At 44.4% G+C, this 20,392-nt stretch overlaps 2 long non-coding RNA genes across 2 annotated transcripts in view; both read left to right on the forward strand.

Moving 5' to 3' along the window:
• Nucleotides 1–2,088: 2,088 nt before the first annotated feature.
• The window catches only part of LOC115597948, a 46,008-nt gene continuing 27,704 nt past the window's right edge, over nucleotides 2,089–20,392 (forward strand). Inside the window, exons 1-2 of the long non-coding RNA XR_003987288.1 lie at nucleotides 2,089–2,352; nucleotides 17,427–17,522. This is a non-coding gene — a long non-coding RNA (uncharacterized LOC115597948). The remainder of the gene's footprint in view (nucleotides 2,353–17,426; nucleotides 17,523–20,392) is intronic.
• LOC115597949 lies at nucleotides 5,472–7,779 on the forward strand. The gene is made up of 4 exons (XR_003987289.1): nucleotides 5,472–5,591; nucleotides 5,792–5,860; nucleotides 6,032–6,141; nucleotides 7,727–7,779. It is a non-coding gene; the product is annotated as an uncharacterized LOC115597949 (long non-coding RNA).

Consider the following 20,392-nt stretch of genomic DNA (forward strand, 5'->3'; position numbering starts at 1 on the left):
TGAGTTGATGTAGTAGCTGCACATTGATGTAATGTGTGCAAGGTCAGGAAAGAAAGCTACATACTGTACTTACCATCACATAAAAGACACCATCAGCTGCCTTTGTAGTTCCCAAGTTACTATAAATGTGCATTTTGGATCACTTTGGGTAAAGGGTTTTCCACTAAGCTGTATACATACACAAATTAGCAGGAAACTTCTGACCAAAATCATCAGAACTGAAGGTAATCTGGAACCCAGGATGAGGATTAACCTCTGTAGTGGGCAAAACCTCATATTCCAACAGGTCTGGATTTGGGAAGCAGCTTCCAGCAGTCTAATTCACACCTGGTTTTTGGAGGGCTGGCCCATCTCAGCTGGTGGTTTTGGACCACTGGTGATCAGGGGAAAAAAATGAGGCAAGTTTTGTAGGACAAAATGTTTTTTATTAGACCAAAACTCTTTTATTAGACAAAAATCATTAGAAAAATCCATGAAGCAAGGAAATCTTTCCATAGGCTCAGAGAGGATTTGATGAAGCAGCTTGTTTGCTTCTTCCAGCTTTGTTGGCTGGTTTGATGAAGGATCTTACACACAGAACTGATCCCATCAATGCATGGATCTCTCTTGGGTCTATCAGCAATAATAAACTCACAGCTGAAATCTCCACGCCTATATACAAAGATACAAGGTTTAAGTGTGTGTTTCTAGGTTTGTATGAAGACACATACATATATAGCACTTTTTTTTTTCTTTTTTTTTTCCCCCAGACTGAAATCTAACTTTGCAGAGGATGTTGTCCAAGTAGATTTTCACATGACCATCCAAGTACTAACAAAGGATAAAATCTTAATAAAGGCAACATTCATCCTGAATAGTTCTGGTAATTGACCAAAGAGTGAACGGGTGTTGAGGGGATTTGCCTTAGGAATTACTCATCAAAATAAATTGGTAGAAGGCTTTTTCCAGAAACTGGCTGTAGAGTGTAAACAGTAACTGAGAAGGAAACAGAAAAGAAGAAAAAGCCACTGAAAAACTTCTTAGGAAGGAGTTTCTGATTCTTGGGAAATTCATATGTACTCAACACACTTCAGCCATGCATGGAACCCAGATGCAACCTGGAGATGGATGTCAAGTGAAAATGAAATTATTTTCATTTGTAGGAACTGAGTTGTGACCTATTAAACTGATAGAATATTCCACCCCAGGGCCATCTAGCTCCACACACCTAAAGAAACTAAATTCCCCTGCACAGAGGTTACATGAACCTCGTTTTCCATGCCCCTAAGTTGAGTGGCACTGAGGAACAAATGAAGGGCTTAATACTGATTCCATTGCTCATGCCCTGGTCAACTGATGCCTCTAGAAAAATTATCTGAGTTCTGAATACTTTGGTGCTCTTTCATCTGCACGTTGTCACTGTCATTTGAACTCATTTAATAAAAGCTAATTAGCACAAATAGGCCATGAACTTCTCAATTCAATAAAAAAACCACTGCTTTTGATGGTATTCCAACTATTCCACTGATTTCCTGCGTACTTTGCATTCTTACTACACAAAACTGAATAGGATGCTTAGTGATGAATCTGGAAAGAAGTAAGGAACTTAAGGTTGTCCTTGGGTTTAAATGAACAATTTTTTTCTCAAATGGTGGCAGAAGAAACCCTTGGTAATTTTCATGTCTTGGATCCCCTGCAGGACCATGTTATTCATAAAAAGATGGAAGATTGCAGAGGTGTAAATGCTTTGTCTGCTTGATAGGTTAAGGAAAGAAGCCATGGTGTACTCAAGGGAATTGTAAGCAGGTTGATGGACCTGAAACAGAGATGAAATAAGAAACATGGGTTTCTGAGGACCACAGAATCTATTCCATCAATGCAATAGAGTGGAAAATTTGTTTAACTTGTCTGCACTGAGAAGAACACTGTGACCAGTACCAGAAGTTCTTTATCATCAGAGTACTAACATCATCTTTTCAGAAGGTGTGCTTGATATGAGAAGTACTTGTGTACCTGAGGTCAGTGCCATCAAACATGAGATGTGTCATAGAGGTTGCACCTTCCTCCTGATCTTTGCTGGGTGTGCTTGTCCTTTAGAGATCAGAGCCTGGATGTTGTGGAAGAAGGGAACTGTGTCTAGACTGGCCATGGATATACTGAGTGTTGTATTTGCTGGTAGTAGCCATTAGTTTTGTACCACCTTTTGGGAGGAAAGTGAGATAGACTTGGAGACTTGTGTCCTTCCAGTACAGTCAGCAGAAGATTTGTCATCATCTTCCAGTGAAGAATAAAAAAATTAAGGCCCTGAGCTGGCTGAAGATTTTCCACTGGATTTCACAAACATCCCTCTGCTCAGTGTGGTGCTTCAGCATGGTCAGTCCAACAATATTTTTTCTTCCTCTTGCTTAATGTGATGTTGCAATGATAACTTTCTTGCATTTTGTCTGAAAGTGTGTGTACTTGCATAGGATCAAGTTATTGTGTTCCTAGGTTACCTTCAGGGAATACAAAATACTCTGGACAAGCTGCTGGCTATTTCACTGTCATTTTAGAATAATGAGCAAGGATTAGTCTTTAGTCATTTTGATTTAGAACAACAGAAAGTGTATCAAAGACCTCTTCTAATAAATATAGCCATAGCAGTATTTGAACTTATATCCCCTAAAATAAGGTAGGCTATTTACTATCCTTTAGGATACAAGATCTTTTACTACTTTCAATTTCCATTTCCTTGGACTGGCATAAAAAACTTCATGAAAAGTGGAGGTCCTGCTTGTTATGCTTTTCTAGAATGATTAAAAAAAAGATGTTTAAAGGTTATTTTTGTTGCAAAATAATTGCTTATGTCTTCCATGGATCTTGCAGTCTACAAAGATAGCCCCATTGTGGTTTCCATTGGTTACTTCATTGAGAGTTCTCCCTCTACTTTTTGTTGTTACCAGCACCACATACAAGTGAATAGAAGTGTTGGTAAGCAGCTACTAATGCTCCAGATCCGTCAGACCTGAAGTATTTAGGGTACAGATCAAAGGTGTCTTCAGTTTTCTCCCAAATTTTATGTATTTGCCCCTTTTGCACATCATGTCTCATGAGCCACTGACAGCCAGTCAACCCAGTATGTCTCAAGGTCCCCACTTGTGTGAGGTCTTCAGGTCATAGTGATGTGGTGTTTGATCTACCTGGATAAGTCCAGCCAGTTAAAAAAAAAAATTAAAAAAAGAATACTCTTCCCATGGGTCTTTCCAGACCATAAAACAGAATGTCCTGGTCTGTTTTCAACATTTGATCCCTAAATGAGATGATATTTGTAGCATCCTAGTGTTTTACTTTGGCAGATGGCAAGGACCAGGATCCCTTTATGTTGTGTAGCTTTGCCAGGTCCCCATGATGGAATTGCACCCACTCTCATGGATATGTCCAGGCTGGTCTGGGAAATGAGGATTTGGACCAGTACTTGACTGAGCACTCAGCAGGAACCAGAAAAGACAAGCTGGAGAAAGGTCTTCTGGCAATGCAAGCACTGCTGGCAAGTTGGAAGGGCATGGAGAACTATCAAGGAAGCTCATCCTAATTTGTCTTCTACACCAGGAAATCCAGAGATGGAAGTGATGTGACATCCCAGCAATCCCAGCTGCCCATGTAGAAATGCCACAATTACTTGGTATCTCCTAACTAAGAAGAATGGTCAAGAGAAAAACCTTGGTTTGGTTTTGTTTCTCCTGCAATGAGTTTTGCCTTTCTGAGTTGTAGCTTGTTCATCCCATAGAACTCCCTTCCCAGAGACACCTGCTCTTCCCTTCTTTTTTCACCTATGCAGTATTTTTAATCTCCTCATTCCCTTTTTCTGCAAACCATCAGTTTTTAAAGGTTCTTAAAATTTTTAACTTTTATCACTACAAAACCCCTTCTGCATTGTCTCTGACTTTTGTCACTTCTGTCAAATCAGCAGCTGAATGTTGTTGCCTTCTGCGACTGTCCTACTTCTTTCCCTATATCTCTATTTCTCCTTTTTCACTGAACTTTTCCATTCCTCTAAGTTTTTCTCTGCTCAAACTGAATTTCCTCCTACCTTTTCACTCCTAGTCTGCTTTCAACCAGGTAATATAAATGGCTAAGCCCATATGAAGAATATCACCCTAAGACAACTGGTGAGAGGGTTATGAAGTCTTTGCAGGGAGAAGAGAGTTATCCAGGCAGCCACAGTTGTGGCTTCAATAGCACTTCATTCACATCAACATTTTTGAAGGGAAGAGTAATTTCAAACCTATAGGAAAGCAGAAAATGGGGTACAATGAAGAGTGGGGTTTCCAAGGGAAATTCTCAGAGCTTACTTGCATAAGATAAGGGTGTTTATAGAAAGGTTGTACATCACAGCTGAGCCCTTTGGGTGCAAATGCATTCACTGATCTGAAGGTCTGGTATGAGACAACAGCACCAGTCAAGTCACTCATGGTCAGTATTGGGTTGTCTCCTACTGATCCCATAACAAAAGGAGGCTGAGTAAGGAACAGGGAGATTTTTGCTCAGCATATGCAAACTCTTTGTTGCACTGCTTTGGCAGGGACTCTGTTTCATCTTATTTTGGCACTCCTCTGCAAATGAGCTGTTTAAGTATGTGGGTTTCCCTCCCCCTTTTGGAGAAGGAGAACAAAAAGTTGAAAGATTTTCAGTTTCAGCTTAAGTTCTAGGAGGAGGGAAGAAGGAATGGAATATGTTATTTACAGCTATGTTGCTGCTGTGTACCAACATATATGGCTAAGTGGCTCCATCTGGGCTCAGAATGTCATTATGAAGGATAGACTGCTTCTGAGCACAGAAGACAGTTTCAAGCAGACCTCTTGGTCCCTGGCACAAGGACTTGGTGATTACAGAGGGTTAGGACTCTGAAGTTCTGGTGTAATTCTCTAACAAAAACTGCTGGAAGCCTGCAGGGCTGAAGGTGTGTTTTGCAACAGACTCTTTGCTCATTAAAGATCAACTTCTGCCATTTGCTCCCCCAACACATTAATCATTATCTGTAGATGGGTGGAGGGGAAGCCATATGTGTTCAGGTTTTAGCAGAACTTTTATGTGTTGAAATAGTTGGTCAGATAATAGATGACAAACGATCAGATTAAAGGCTGTATTTGAAATGTTTTCAACAGCAAAAAAGAGAAATTCAGAGTGTGGGATGGTGCAAGCACCCCTGGTTCAGCTGGGGGGAGAGGTATCTACCTCTGAAATCTCCCAATTCACTACTCAACAACTGCTTTTCTCCATGCACTGAGTAAGAACTGAGGATCTTGTGGCTCAAGGTTGCAGGAAGTCTGAGTTTCTCAGCAATTTTCTGAATTCTGGTTGCATTCTCTCAGCATTAGGGTCTCAAAGTCACCTTCAGCTGAGCTGTCTACCTGGGTGAGCAAAGTGGTGGGACAGTCTGTTTGAAAGCCAATAGATGCAAACATTGTTTTGGTGTCATCCATCTTTGGGTTGCCATTTCTCCAGTTTCCCCAAATGCAGTGAGGAGGCAATGCTCCAAAGCCCCTTCTCCCTGAAACATGGACACAGAGAAGGAAGTCACCCAACAGCCCTTTTGATGTCACACGAGTGGCATCTCACACCACCACAAGTAGGTGGGTGGAATGCAAACTGCCAGCTTGCATCCAAACCCTTCCCAACATATTGGACTTTGCAAAGCCACACTACCAGTGTGAGCCTCATAGAAGGCAGCAGTCCTTGCCCAGAAAGCCTGGGGTGATTTCACTTTGCAAAACGATTCAGTCAGCAGCCAACCAGACTCTCACTGAGAATTCAATGTTTTATTTTTTTATAGTGAAAGAAATGGAAAAATTCCCATGGTCTTCAAAGGGAAAGCACAGCCCTGAGCCTGTATGTAATGCAGGTAATGATGGAAACACTTGCTGGGCTCTGTTACCACTGAGATTTAAAGTTTGATTTTTAATGACTGTATTTTATTTTATTTTATTTTGGTGCACAAATAAATTTTTCGGCTTGTTCAAGAAAAGGAATAAAACCTGGTCCTGGACAGTTTTGTTTCTGGCTCTTTCCACAGTATAAAAATCCAGAGATTTGGACCAAACCATGTTCCTGAACACAGACTTGAGAAAGGAGGGGTGGTGAGGTACTGGATTCTACTTTGCAGCACTCATCCCAGTATCAAAGGTAACAACTTCCAAATGTTGCAGATGGAACAAAAAACATGCAGAGGTAAATTTGTTGGGAAAGAAGCAGGCCAGAAAAAATATCTGACATGATCAGGTGGAGGCAGGCTGGGAGGAAGGGGAGGCTGTTTAGTGCTCTCTGGAGTGGCTGCAGCTGCAGGAGACATGGGAAGAGGTTGGCTGAGCACAGATTTGCACAGGTCACAGCTGACTCCAGCCCTTGGGACTGCCAGGCTGCTTTAAGCCCCACGTGTGAGTGTGGGATCCGTGGATGTTCCTGGAGCTGGCAGCTGCATCCGTAGCTGGCTGCCTGCCCTTAGGGCTCTCCTCACCTGCCCAGATGCTTCATATCTCAAACACAACTGCAGACCAGGATCCTCAAAGGGGTTGCCAGTGACTGCGGGATGATTTATGAGTTGCTGTCAGATGTCATGGGATGGAAGGAGGTTTCCAAGCTTCCCAGGCAGACCAGGTGGCTGTGAAGAAACCTCTGTCTGTCAGGGATGCTTGTGGTAAGTGCCCTTGGTTAGCTTCATTTTGGAAAATTGTACTTTTCTGCAGCTGAACATCTGAAGGAACCTGAGGCTGGGGGGAAATGGATGGGTGGTGATGCTTCATGACTCCATCTCTGAAAGACAGGAGCTGTGGGAACGTTATTCCCTAATGGAGCAACACCACCATTAGTGCTGTAGCTGACCCAGCAGGCTCAGTTAGGGGCTATGGCCATTTTTCAGCCACACGAACCAAAAGCAGAGCAATCACCTATATTTGAGAGATGGTGGTAAATTCAGTTAGCAGGTGTGAGGAAGAGGGTGAAAGGAAAAGATGTGCTGGAGCCTGCACATGTGAAGCACCTGCTTGTGGTCACAGCTGTGGGTGAAGGGTTTGACTAGAGACTGAGATAACATTGTGATTTCTTTGTGCCTGGGCCAAGATCAACCATCTTCCCTAGGTCAGCAGTGGGATGTGCAGTGCAGAGAGAAGAGGGAGAGAGAAAAACCCTATGCATGGCTCTACCCTTTCCTCCTTTGAGAGCAGTGCAGATGCTGGGAGTAAGACAAGTAAATCCTATCACCCTGTCCATGGATACTTCTCCAGGGGTCAAAGCCTGAGTTATGGTTTCTCAGCATCTCTGCTGAAAATCTCCAGAGCAGCTTTGCAAGTGGGGTGGGCAGATGGCACCCAGCTGAAGGACTCTATGGCACCATTTGTCATGATAAAGAGCCACCAGGCTAGAGGCAACATTCTTGGCTCGTTGCAGACCTGATATTGCAAGTGGCAAGGACATATGCTGTCTCCTCCAACCTGTGAGACTGTTCACATCTCATCAGGAACTATGCTGAGATGCTGTGAGAGCTTCTTATTCATGTGACATGGTTTATAAGCTTCTGCATTTGTCACTCCACATGTGTGCATCTCACGTGAGGTTTCAAGTCTGTGATAGGTCTTTTTGGCTGCTCAGGAAAGTTTGAGCCTATTTTCCATTCTGTTTTTAGTGGGAATCCAGCTTTCAGTCACCCTTGTATAAAACTGCTTTTTTCTTGGTCTCTCTCTCTCCATCTCTATTTATATTTTAATTTGAACAGATCTGGACCTTCCACACGCTGACCCAGACACCCATCTGGATCCAGATGGTTTCACTGCGATCCAATCTACAGCAAACAAACACTGAGCCCAGGGTACAAAGAAAGGTTCCTAGAACAGAAATCCTAGGATGAGACGCTCTGTGCAATTTGCTCAGGACTGGGAATTTTCCTCCCAGGAAAACTTTTCATCCAGGAAAACTTTTCCTCCAGGGCCTCAGGCTGCTACAAAAGAAAAGTCCTTTTTTTTTCGCTGGAAGCACAAAAAGTGCTTTTTTTGCTGTCTATGTGCAGAAATACCAGCTGTGAAAAAAAATGAAATATTCACCAAAAAAATGAAGTATTTACAAAAAAAAAAAAAAAAATTGCAAAAAAAATTTAAGGATTCTGTAAAAATCCATCCCAGCCATCTTTACCAATCTGCACATTCCACCTTTGTGTAAAGTCCAGAGGGACCCTTCTGGCTGAGGGCTGGGGTGCTGCAACCTCCTGACTTACGAGGAAATGGGGGGGAATCTACCATGGGGAATGGCTGAAGGAACAGCACTGGCACTGGAGGGCCAGGCTCCTGAGATGTGCCAGCCCCAGAGCGAACTCCACTGCCAGGTGTCCTGGCACCACCAGGAGAGGACAGCAAGCCGGGCTTGTTTTTAATGATGGACATTAGCACATTCCCTCAGAAGGGATGAAGGGGACTCAGGCTGAGCCATCCCTCCTGGCCTCACGTGGAGTGAGGGGTGGCCATGACTGATCCCCCTTGCCCACACGTGTCGCCGGCCATGTCCCCGTGGCTGGCTGCCATCTTCTCCCTGCTAATAGGATCAGAGCTCGGGGAGGGGGGCCGGGGGATGGCTGCTTGACCTCGGGCCCGTGTTTCTCCACCGGGGAACACGTCAGCTCGTTGCAGGGCATGTGAGGGAGGCAGCAGAAGCTGCCATGGATGCAAGGCAGCAGGGGAAGGGTGAGAGGCCAAGCTGCCCCCCGGGGCCTTTCACCACAGGGTTGGCTTCCGGAGGGGTTTTCACGTTATCCCAAAGCAGAAATCTGAAATGTTTCCTCCCAGAGGCCCGCATGGGGATGGGAGTTCAAGGTGACTACTCCTTGGCCCCCAGCCCAGCAGGGCTGAGTTTGGGTTATGAGTCAGGGAGTGGGGAAGGGAAGGCAGGGGATGCCGCCATGGTGAGGGGAGGGGGAGAGCTGCAGCCCAGAGCTTTCCTCAGGCCTGAGTGGGGATTGGAAGTGGCTTTTATAGGCGGAAAATGACCTCACTGAATGTCCTTGCTGTAGGAGACACCTGGTAGTCTCTCTAAGGAAGGGGGACCCCAACGCTGAGCTTGGCTTCCAGCTGAAGACAACCTCTGTCCCATCACTGTGTCCAGCAGGGCTCTGGGGATGCTAAAGATGTGTCCTTAAATCAGCTGTTCAGCATCATCTGGTCCTACCAAGGGGACACATAGGGCTGGTCAACCTGCCAAGCCCTTGGCTCACCTCTGTAACTACTCTACACGTGACAGCTTTGGAAAGAAGAAGATGTTTCAAGCCACTTATGCATTTCCCCAAGCCTGGTTGTAAAAATCAGCTCTTGGCTGATTTGGCACCAGCTGGAGATCCTGAGGGAAGCTGAGAGTCGAGGTCTTGTAGCAGAAGTCCATCTGTGCCTTTAGTCCTCTGCTAGGTCATGGGGAAAGCACTATGGGGGGCAGCACCCTTTCCAGAACTGATTAAGTGACTTCATTTTGGTGATGACAAACTTTTTAGTAGGGTGTGTGGCAACAGGACATGGGGTGATGATGCTTTTGAACTAAAAGAAGAGAGATTCAGGCTTGATGTAAGACATCAATTTTTTATTGTGACAGTGGTGAAACACTGGAGCAAGTTTTCCAGAGAAGTGGTAGGTGCCATAACTCTGGAAATATTCAAGGTCAAGTTGGAAAGGGCTCTGAGAAACCTGATTTAGTTGAAGATGTCCATGCTCCCTGCTTTCAAAGGTCTCTTCCAAGCCAAACCATTCTGTGATTTTATGAAGTGCATTTTGTCCTGCTTTGTGTAAACGAGGATGGAGCACATGACTGCAAAGTGGGGGACCAAGAGGTGAGATCCACCTCCTGCAAAGTGGGAGGCAATGCAGAGCTGCTCCCAGCACGAGCAGGGAGCTGGGTTCTGCAGCAGTTTTGGGAGTGACCCACATAGGGTTCTGTGCAGGCAGAAGTTGGATCCAAGTAGGAATTGACAGCAAAACACAAGTCAAACCCATACATCTGGGGTGTGGATCTGCTGTAGGACTGACCAGCTTTGCCTTACTTAAAAATCCCCTGTCTGAAACACTGCATAAGCCTGACCCCCTTCAATATGATCCATTTAGAGACAATATTGCATCTCTCTCCCAAAATCACAGAAAAACCAGAAACCAGGGGTGCTGGCACCTGTTTGGTTAATTTGGCTGACTGAGCATGACTTTGATTCATTTATTTTTTGAAAGGGAAATATCTGGCTCAACTAGAGACTAATTCCCTCCCTCTCCTGAGGTTGTGTTTAATAGCTAAAGCTCAGCTCTCTCACTTGCTCTCATACCTCTGGAAACAATTGAATCAATTCCTTGTTTATAAAATGCCTGTATTTGTGTACATTTGACAAAATAAAACCTGCCTTCTATTTTCCTGCCAGATCTCAGCAGTGTTAGTCTGTGAGGAAAATGTTCCCTTTATTTTGTGTGTTTCTCACTCTCCAGCTGCAGGAATGATGCACCTTTAGAGAAACGGGAAATGAAATCTGGGGTGAAATACACTACTCACATTAAGGAATTCAGGTCTTGACCTAAATCCATTTTTCATCCAATCCTCAGTCCAAATGCATCTGATTTTCAGAGGCTGATAGCTGGAGCTGGACTTGAAACACATGACAGACATCTCTATCACAGTTAGAGGGCCTGAAGATCTGCCTTAATAGCTTTTTTTCAGGTGTCTGCTGACCTCTCACATCCCTCTAGCTGAGATTAATTTTCTCTGACCTTAGCCTCTGATGGTGCAGAGGATCCGTGCTCTTTCAGAGTAAGCAGCAGGATGGCAAAAAGCAATCCATTCTTGCTCAAAGGGTTCCTCTGATTTATTTTGGTCATCTATTTTGGGTGACAAGAATCACTCCATGACCTCACAAATCTTTAAGGGGACCTGAGGATAACTTGCTTTCATGAGGATCTTCACCTTTGGTCCAAAATCCCCATGACTTGGTGCTGGAGAAGCACTGCACAGCTGTATCTGATAGGCACAGCAGAGAGGGGCAGCTGGAGCTCACCCCAGAGTAGGTGTGTGAGGACAACCTGGGATACTCTGGATGAAGAACCCAAAAGTTGTGTCTCTGTGCAACATTTCAGTTGTGCCTCTCCACTCCAGAGAAGTTCAAACTCATATTAGCACCAAGATGTGAGAAAAGTACTTGTAGCTGCCCACTGTAAAGTTACCACCATCCATGCAAATACACCTCAGGGGCTAACCAGTTCATCTCCATGTTCTATTATCAAGCTGCCAAAACATCCCAGCTTCTCCTGGAGCCAGGACAGTCGCCCTGGGCAAACACAGCTCCTCACTAACGTGGTTTTTTGCTTCCCTGTTCAACCTTCACCCTTCAGCCCTGTTGTGCTTTGCTGCTGCCAGCAGCAGGGTTCAGGTTAAGTCCTTGCCTGTGCTTCACATGCCTTGTGCTGCCACCAGAGACTTGCCCCCCATGGCCATTCTCTCCCAGTCCCTCCTAGAAAGAAGGAGGCATTTTGAAAAAGAAAAATAAGTGCACAGGCAGAGCCATTCTGGCACACCCACGATACATTCAGTTCACATCGTTTGTTTGAAATAATCCCCTCGTGTAGACAAGCTGTAAATTCAATTCTGCCAAAAAATCAAGTTAATCCCTGCATTTCTTAATGCTCATCAGACAGAGTTTGCTTCTGGCTTCCCAGTTCTGAGGAGGAGCCTCAACCAGTTTTTCTGTACCTTGGGTTACCTGACAGCCAGTCATGCTAGGGTACTTCTTTTGTGAAAGTATATTTAAAAAAAAAAAAACAAAGCCAAACAACTCCCCATGCCAGGATCTAGGCTGCAGAGAGCAGTCTAAGGCAGTCTTTGTTAACCAATGGGTTTGGACTGCCTGAGGAGGTTGTGAAACACACTAAATAGGTGGTTGTGGGCTAGAAGCACCAGTGTCAGCCAGGGGTGGCAGGGTACCTCCCACATGGGAAATGAGAAGGACCTTGGTTAGGGGTTGCAAGAGGTCGTGGTAGCCAGGGAGCTGCCAAACTGCTTTAATTGCTTTCAGTTCCTGTGCCATGGGTACATTTTTTTTTTTTCCTCTGCAGCCAGTAACCACCAGCAAGTACATCTTGCTCCCTGCCTGGAGGGACAGAGCTGCTGCAGTTTAGACTGGCTGGAAACTGGTCCCAGTATGATGGAGTTTGAAAAATGACTGCATTAAAAAAAACACCGTGAAAAGAAGCCTTTTTGTTGTGTTTTGTGGTGGGTTTTTTTTCAGGCTGATATAATGTGTAGCTATTTTTACCTCGGCATACCTAATTCTTATGTGTAATCTAAAGTAAACACACTGCAAAGGGAAAGTAATGCAGTTTTAGGGAGCAATAAACTTGGCAAAGCCAGTGCCAAGGAAGGGATAATCCTTCCCTTGTCTAGATTGTTTGGAAAGAAAAACTTGCTTGTCCTTCTTGAATGTTTACCCATTGTATGCATGTTGGCTCTCAGTGGTACAAAGTGCATTGCAAATCAGTTGATAAACATATACACTTGCTTTTGCTGCTTTATTGACTGACTTTATTTTTATTCAGAGATTAAAAAACACCCCAGGCTTTGCCTATTTGCATCTGACTTTTGATGTGAATACAGTGAGAAGTTGAGCTTTGAGTTGCAGTGGGAGAAAGAGCTTTTTTTTCTATTTCTTGTGACCACTTATGGTACAACCTGTGCAGAAACAGGAAGATTTTCTGTGACATCTCACAGGGACTGCATGGGGTGTGTTGCAAAAGGCACAGCAGTGCAGCCTCCTCCCTGTGTTTGCAGGGGGGAGAGGTTGTTTCTACAAGGCAGGTAGGCAAATTTATCTTCAGACTTGACCAGGCATGCAGCCTTGCAAAATATTTTGCTTAAAAGTGTTTCTGGTCTGGAGATAAATGTTGAAAGAGAAGAACTGACCATGTTTCTGACTAATACTTTGGGTTGATGTAGAGTAAAGGGCTGTTGTAGATTAAGGTGCTAACTCTCAACAGACAGTTAAAACTGTAGCAGCAGGAATGTTTATAGGTGCTTATATTTACTGACTGATTAACTATTTGTGAAAACACATAATAATGTGATACTCCTCTACAACCTATTGAAGGCCAGATGATATGAACTATTCCTGGAAAAAAAATGTCTCCCCTTTCATTAAAGAATAAGATGATGGGATTTTTTTCCCTTGCAAAGATGGTCTGGGTGGTACAAGCCACACTGATGGAGTGAAGAAGATGACACATGGGGGATCTCTGCAAGCAGGGGCTGGTAGGCCTCTAGTGACACAGCCATTCCTTTTCCTGCCCTCTTAACACTTGTCATAGAATCACAGAACCATAGAATGGTTTGGGTTGGAAAGGACCTTAAAGATCATCTATTTCCAACCCCTGCCATGGGCAGAAACACCTTCCACTTAGATCAGGTTACCCCAAGCCCCATCCAACCTGCCCTTGAACACTTTCAGGAAAAGGATGTCCTCCCAAAAACTAGGGCAAGACAATGAGTTTTGGGGTTTACCTCCAGCAGTCACTTAGTAATGAGTTTCGAGCCAAACCAGTGGGATGTGACAACAGAAGTGTGTAGGGTGAGGTGAAATAACTGGTGAGGGGAACCTGCCTGGCCCTTTCAATGCATCTATGGGAAAAGCTCATCAGAGCTGAGTCCACTGTACCAACATGTTTCTTTGCAAGACTTGCAGGGGCTCCAGACTCTGATGACACCATCACAGGGCTATTTCTACTTAGAGCATGCCAACATCTCCTCACTGGAATATATCCTGGAAAGGAAATAGGGTGAAAAAAAAAAGCCACAGGAAAATATTCCTTTTGTAAGCACTGATTCAACTTGCATAGGGTACTCTGGGGCTATGGGGGTGGACTGTGTGTTCCCCTCTTGTTTCTTCCCCATCCCTAACCTCTCAGTCCTCTTCAACATTTCCTTTCTCTCCATGGTTACCCTACACAAACAATTTCCCTGCTGACATGGTCAATGCAAAAGTGCCATAAATATGCACTGCAGATGCAAGGCATTACTCACCCCTGGGCTGACTCATTTGGAGCAAGTTGAAGAGCCATTCGGGGGCTGTGAGTCAGCAAAGCTGCTTTGCTTTTGAGCTCACACCTACAGGAGTGGAAAAATATCTCAGTGCCTCTTGTGGAAAGCCAGGGAGCCCTGGGCTGGTGGCCCTGATGGGTCATTCAGAAGGTTACTGGAAATCAGGACAGGAAAGTCTTCCTGCTGTCACTGCTAGAAGGAGAGGGGTTGTGTAATGGGAAAGCAGCCACACTCATCAGATGTGGGATTTGAGCCTGAGCCATCCCATGGTGAGAGCCCAGCCCACACTCACTGGAAGTCAAGATGTCAGCACCTGCAGGAGGGCAGGAACAGCAGGCTGCAGGTAGCAGAGGGAAAGCTATACAGGCACTGGCTCTTTTTTAGGGCAGAGAGCAACCTTCTCGTGGGCACACTATAAACCATGAACTTGCTTGTGGTGCTGATCCTAACTCAACCACAGCTCAAACATATCCCAAGTCTGTGTGGTCTCAGTGTCCTCAGGATGCTCAGAAGTTTCCTCTATTTGCCCACTACTGTGGTCTGTTGGTTCCCAGATGTTAGATCGCTTTTCATCAGAATTCAGGGATCCTGATAAGGTCTTCACAGTGGCAGATTAAAACAAATTCTGCTTAAGAGTGTAATCAGTTGCTACACGGGCAAACAAAGGATAAAGCAAAGCAGATATGGCATGGGAAAGTTATGTGCAGAACTGATAGGAACTGTATGCAAATGTGTAATAAAAATAAACCCAAATGTAAAATGAGGATACTTAGAAATAGAAGGGAAGCATTGTGCTCATTTGTTTGGTTGTGGTATTTTGGGGTGGAGGGTTTTTGGGTTCTTTTTAGTTATTTTCCTTTTTTTTTTTTTTAACTTTTCCTCCTTTGTTTTGTGGATTTTGTGGGGGATTTTTTTGTGGTTTTGTGGCTTTGTGTTTTGTTCTCTTTAAAGTATAATAGAGAAATTGGCTACTATAGGAGAAATTTGTCAGAAGTGTTGTGAGTTTCATGCAAGACTGGGGCACCTGCAGGTGTAGCTGAATTCCAGCTTGGGGAAAGAATGCAACTGAGGCATCAGATCCCTATTTTATTTTCTTAATAAATAATTTAAAATACCCTCATCTAGCTGAAGCAGATGGCTACAATCACACCATTTTATCTCAATCTGAATAACGAAAAATTTGTTTCCTGGCTTCATGGCACTCAAGCTGTTTCTCTTGGCCCTTTACCTAGAAGAAACCCCAAATACTTCACACCTTTGGCATTCTCAGTTTTTTTCCCTACTGGTCAGACTAACTCATTTGAAACTTCTCTAAGATGTACATAAGAGTTCAGACATGCTAATCTCCAACACTGTGCTATCTCCAAGGATTATCATGTGCTGTTTCATGTTGATACCATGCTAAGTGCTATATCGAGGCTTCCTGAAAGAGTTGGGTTGAAACAGATTGGCTGAAGGGTGTAAAGCCCTCCCAGGTAATCATTCATAGCTTGGTTTGATTATGCCAACTTGTTCTCATGCCAGGTCCAACTTGTTCTCATTCAAGTGTGCTACGGGTGGCTCACATTCAGAGAGCCCTGGAGCTCAGATCCACCTTCATCAAGGCTTCTTTGTTGCCAAGGTGGTTGGTTTGCAGACTGACCTTAAGATCTGGAGCTATGAGGGAACAGCCCCAAACCTATCGTTTGAGGGAGCCTCAGAACCCTGCAGCCGGCAGGCCACGAGGTACCTCTGGGTTATGGTCCCTTGGTATCTCCATGGCACACAGCACTGTTGCCTCCTTTTCAGTGAAGAATTGCTTCCAAATCTACATAGCCAGGCTCAAAAAAAGTTGGATCACGGCCCATTGTGTAGAAGAGATAAAGTCAGATGATCCCTTACACATCATGAAATACTCAATGAAACCTTGTAGGCGAAGAATATGAACCTCCTTTAAGCAGACTCCTTGCGATTCCCTGTCTGTCTTTCTCATTAAGATTTTTTGTTTGTTTTGATGAGCAAGGGATTCTTGGAGAGTGTTACTCCTTTTTCTCTCTTGCTTCTTTGCTCCTTTGCTTCTCCACTACCTCTGTGCCTTGGATGTTGTGGTGAAACCTTTGTGCTGACCACCACCCTCTGAGCTGCTGCTTTGCACCTTGCTGGGTTTCTCCCTTCAGTACCCAGCCAGGTTCCTCTCCTGGCAGCAGATGCTGCCTTCAAACAACCCCCTCGGAGCCAGAGCTGTGGCTTGTTGGCTGCAGAGGCAGAAGCATAAAGAAATTTGTCAGGCTTCTTGCAACGGGGAGGGAAAAAACCATCAGCTGCTGCCAAAGCCTATGTGGTGCAGTAGAGGTGCAGTAGAGCATGGCTTTGTTTTTGTGGTGCTTTCCAGAGGGCAATTAGCAGTCTGAGGAGATGTTAAGTGGACTTGAGAGGAAAGGGAAGGCCTAATCCATGAAAAGAGAGGGGATGACAAATGGAAAAGCCCTCCTGATGGAAGTGAGAAGGGTGCAGGCATCCTTCAGATCACTTCTCAGCCTGGGAGCCATGGAGTGCTTCCAAGACATCCAAGAGTGGTAGCTAAGAACTGCACATGAGTAGGTTTCATTTTGCTTTGTGGGAGTCTGCTGCACAGCTGGAAAATCTAATTGGGTCCTTGTGCTGTGAAATGGGCTGCACACACACTGCTGCAGGCTGAGATTAGGCAGAGAATCTGGGAACAGTTTAGGTACATCCTATGCTGGAGTGAAAAGTGCTTGCTGTGAATGCAGGAGGACAGGATTTGTTCCTGAAGCCACCTTCCTGTGATCCCAACCATTTGCCTGATATGTCCAAGTAGTCAATGATGTTATAAAACTGGAACCTCTCATCTATGCCCCTGACTTTGAGTTGGCTCCTCAACCATTCCTACAGTCTGAACATCAAGTTTACAGGATAAGTTGTGAGATCTAATAAGGAAGCAGGCTTGGATCAAGAGAATGAGACAGAGAAAATCCCAAGCAATAGAACCACCTCTACAGCAAATGCTCTCCACTGATAGGGGTAAGAAACAGAATGATCTGATGTGGGAAGACCACAGGTTTTTGTTTCCTTTAGTATCCTGTGTTGTTAGTTGTGCTTCTACTGGAGAATGCTGCTTCCCAGGGCCAGGTGAAGGATTCAGAAAATGTTGTTTCCAGCATTTTTCCTCCATCTAGCAAGTAACCTGAGCACACAGGTTCTTGTCCTCTGGCAGTGCCTCCAAATGGGAGTTAATCATCTGTCACTACCATTCCTCCAAGCTGCACTTTTACCTGCAGGTTGGGATTTTGCTCTACAGCTGAGTGGCAACATTCAGCAGGTTTCTGTGTAAAAGAGCTCTTGTTCTTATGTGGTTGCTTTGTTTTGTTTTGTTTTTTCTTTAGGCTGGACAGCATCCAACCAAGAACAATACTAAGACTCCAAAGGTTGCAAAGTCAAGCACCCTGGTGCTAGAAGCTGCCGGCAGTCAGGTTGTTCATGTGAGTTCAGTTTTATCTCCTATTTTGACTTCTTTTTTACAAGATCCTGCTTATATCAACAGAGGGGCCCCAACCTCTTTCAATGTGCTGGTTGGACAGTGAACCAGGCAGAGTGCACCATAAAGCAAACATTTTCTCTTGCGATCAAGGCACAGTGTGGGGATCCAGCAGAGGTAAATTACATTCTTGGCTCTGGTACCACCTTTTGTTTGATGTTAAGTTGGGTGAGATGGTATCATAATGGAAGTGCTCAAGATGGCTGAATTATGGCAGTGGCTTGACAGCATGATTTATGGCCTTCTCCACTGTAGCTTTTTCAGTCCATCCTTGCAACCTTTGTGTTCTTGCAACCAAGCTTTTCCATAGCACACATTGTCCTAGAGGACTGGGTAGATCCCTGGGGTTTATTTAGTGTCCTCCAAAGAACACAGCATCCCGGTGATCCCGGGCACTGTGATCGTGCCTTTCTCCACTTGAGGGCGATGTGACCCGGTTTAGGGCACACAAGAGGCAATTCGGTGTGAAATAAAAGATGCCCAAATTTTAGCATCAATATTGGGGTGTCCAGATGAGGTCTGGGCATCTGAGCTGCTGCTGGAGTTGACAGATTCAGTTGATACAGTCAGGGGAGCCTGAAGGAAAAATCAGCTTCCTCTAGAATACATGGACATCAGCTGAGCACATCAACTGCTCTCTGAACCCACTTGACTGTATCAGGTAGGGTCATCACTCCCTTCCCACCCTAATGTGTCTGTGACAGTGTCTTATGTCTTGGAGATGGCCATCAGATCCAGCCCTAGAAGAGTCTCCCAAATTGCCCTTGATTGCACCTGCGATCTGTGTACACCTGAGATATTTAATTGATATCTAATTGAACAATGGATGTCTAATTAACAATGGATATCTAATTGAACAAGCAAATCAAGGTTCAGATTTTTGCTCACAGTTATGGGGACCTGGACATTTAGCTCATGTGTAGGCAAAGCTACTCAGTTGCCTGCACTCAAGGGTCTGGTTTTCAAGCTAAGTCCTGGCCAGAGTTATTGATGTGATTGAAGTAGGGAAGATGTCCAAGTGGGTGTGGAAATGCAGGACATTTTTGCTAAGGAGAATGCATGTCCCACCTCTTGGTCAGACTTTAAAGAAGGCATTTCATGGGGTCAAGAGCTCAGATCAAAAAGAAGCTAATGAAGTTGGCTGAAAATACAGGTGATGCTTCACTGCCAGGTTGCAGAGTCAGGGTTTTCTATAAAATATGTAGCAACAGGACTTTTTAAAGACATTAAACTTCACTTTGTAGAAGCTCATGATACTACTATTTGCAAGAAATTAATTTCAGGTTTCAGCAGATTTTTAAAGAAACACACTTTCTTTTTATAGCCCAGGAAGGATACCTTGAACTCTAGGAATATGGAAACATACAATGTCTGCCTGATAAATCTCAATTGATCTAAATGATCCATCTTAGTTATGCCTGTTTTATCTGTCAGGTTGATTAGCATTTACCTTTCTATTTTTTTTTTTTTTGCAGAAGGAACAGAAATATTATAGGTGGAAATGTTTCAATCCACTTAAAACTACATGAAACTTAATTAGTGTTCTGGTGGCAATTGAAGCAGGCATTGCCAATTAGCAGCAGCTTAAAATATCCAGACAGCAATGGTCTGTAATGAAATAAATAGATCACTGGTATCCCCAGCAGTAGGGAATGTGTTGTAGGGCACCAGATATCCATGGCAGAAGCCTAAGAGGTCCTGCTTCTTTCTGGAGCTTGCTTCCCATGACCTGAGTCTTCTCAGGTTCAGTTCCCTTTCTGAAGTCAATTTTCACAGGATACTTGAATTTTTTTTCAGGCAGAAAGTTACATACTCTGCCTTACAGCATAGAAGTTCTGTTCTGATGTGGTGACAGCTGTGCACAAAGTACCCTCTTTTTGGGTCATTGGGGAGAGGAAAAGATCAGGTCTCAGAGCAGAGCCCAGAACTACATATGCTGATCTCCTTGAAACCAGTTGAATTTTAGACCAGTATTGAACAGCTGGGTCCTGAAATACCCCTGTGAATATCCCTAAATATTTCTTATCTTGCTCCGAGTGACCATTTTCTGATGGCTGATCTAGTAACACTTTTGATGAGTTATAGCAAGCAAGGGTTTGGTTTGCTCTGAAAGAAAAGGGAAACTAAAGAGCCTTCTTTGTGATTTGGTTATGTGTTAGTGGGTGAAGAAAATGGTTCTTGGATCATTTGTTTCTTGTGTGCCTCTGCCTCAGTTCTCAGACAGACAAGGTACTTAGCTGTTGATATGGGACAAAGTAATAACAGAGAGAAACTAACAGAGGAAAACCAAATTCCAATGGAGAGATTTCACACTGTCCTGAGGACCTCACTCCCAGAGGCCAAGAGCTGAGCAGAGCACATGACAACTGGAAAATCTCTGCCCTTGCCTAGGTAATTGTACTGGGTCTGAGAGAGCCAGCCCTTCCAAATGCACATTGTGGGGCACCCCAACCTTGGCTGTGGTCTTGCATTTTCTTCCCAGACATGTAGCAGTTGTTCAGCTTACCTGTATCCCAGTGAATCCATGCAGAAAGCCCTGGCATTTTAGTGGCTGACCCTCCAACCATCTGCCAGCAACAGCAGGAGCTTTCTGGCTGCCTTCTTGAGGGAAGCACATGGTGACATTCTTGTAAGAAGGAACTTCTGAGCAATCACCCTGCAGAGAGCTGAATTTACTGGTTATGTATTAAAACCTTCTGCTGTTGTGCTGAAGGTAATAGGAATATATATATTCCTGCTGGCCCCCTCGCTGCTGATTTGACATCATGCCACGTGGGAGAGGTGTTGGAAATAGGCAAATACTACAGAATTAAA

This window comes from Calypte anna, chromosome 2, assembly GCF_003957555.1.
Source record: "Calypte anna isolate BGI_N300 chromosome 2, bCalAnn1_v1.p, whole genome shotgun sequence".
In the NCBI taxonomy this organism is placed as follows: Eukaryota; Metazoa; Chordata; class Aves; order Apodiformes; family Trochilidae; genus Calypte; species Calypte anna.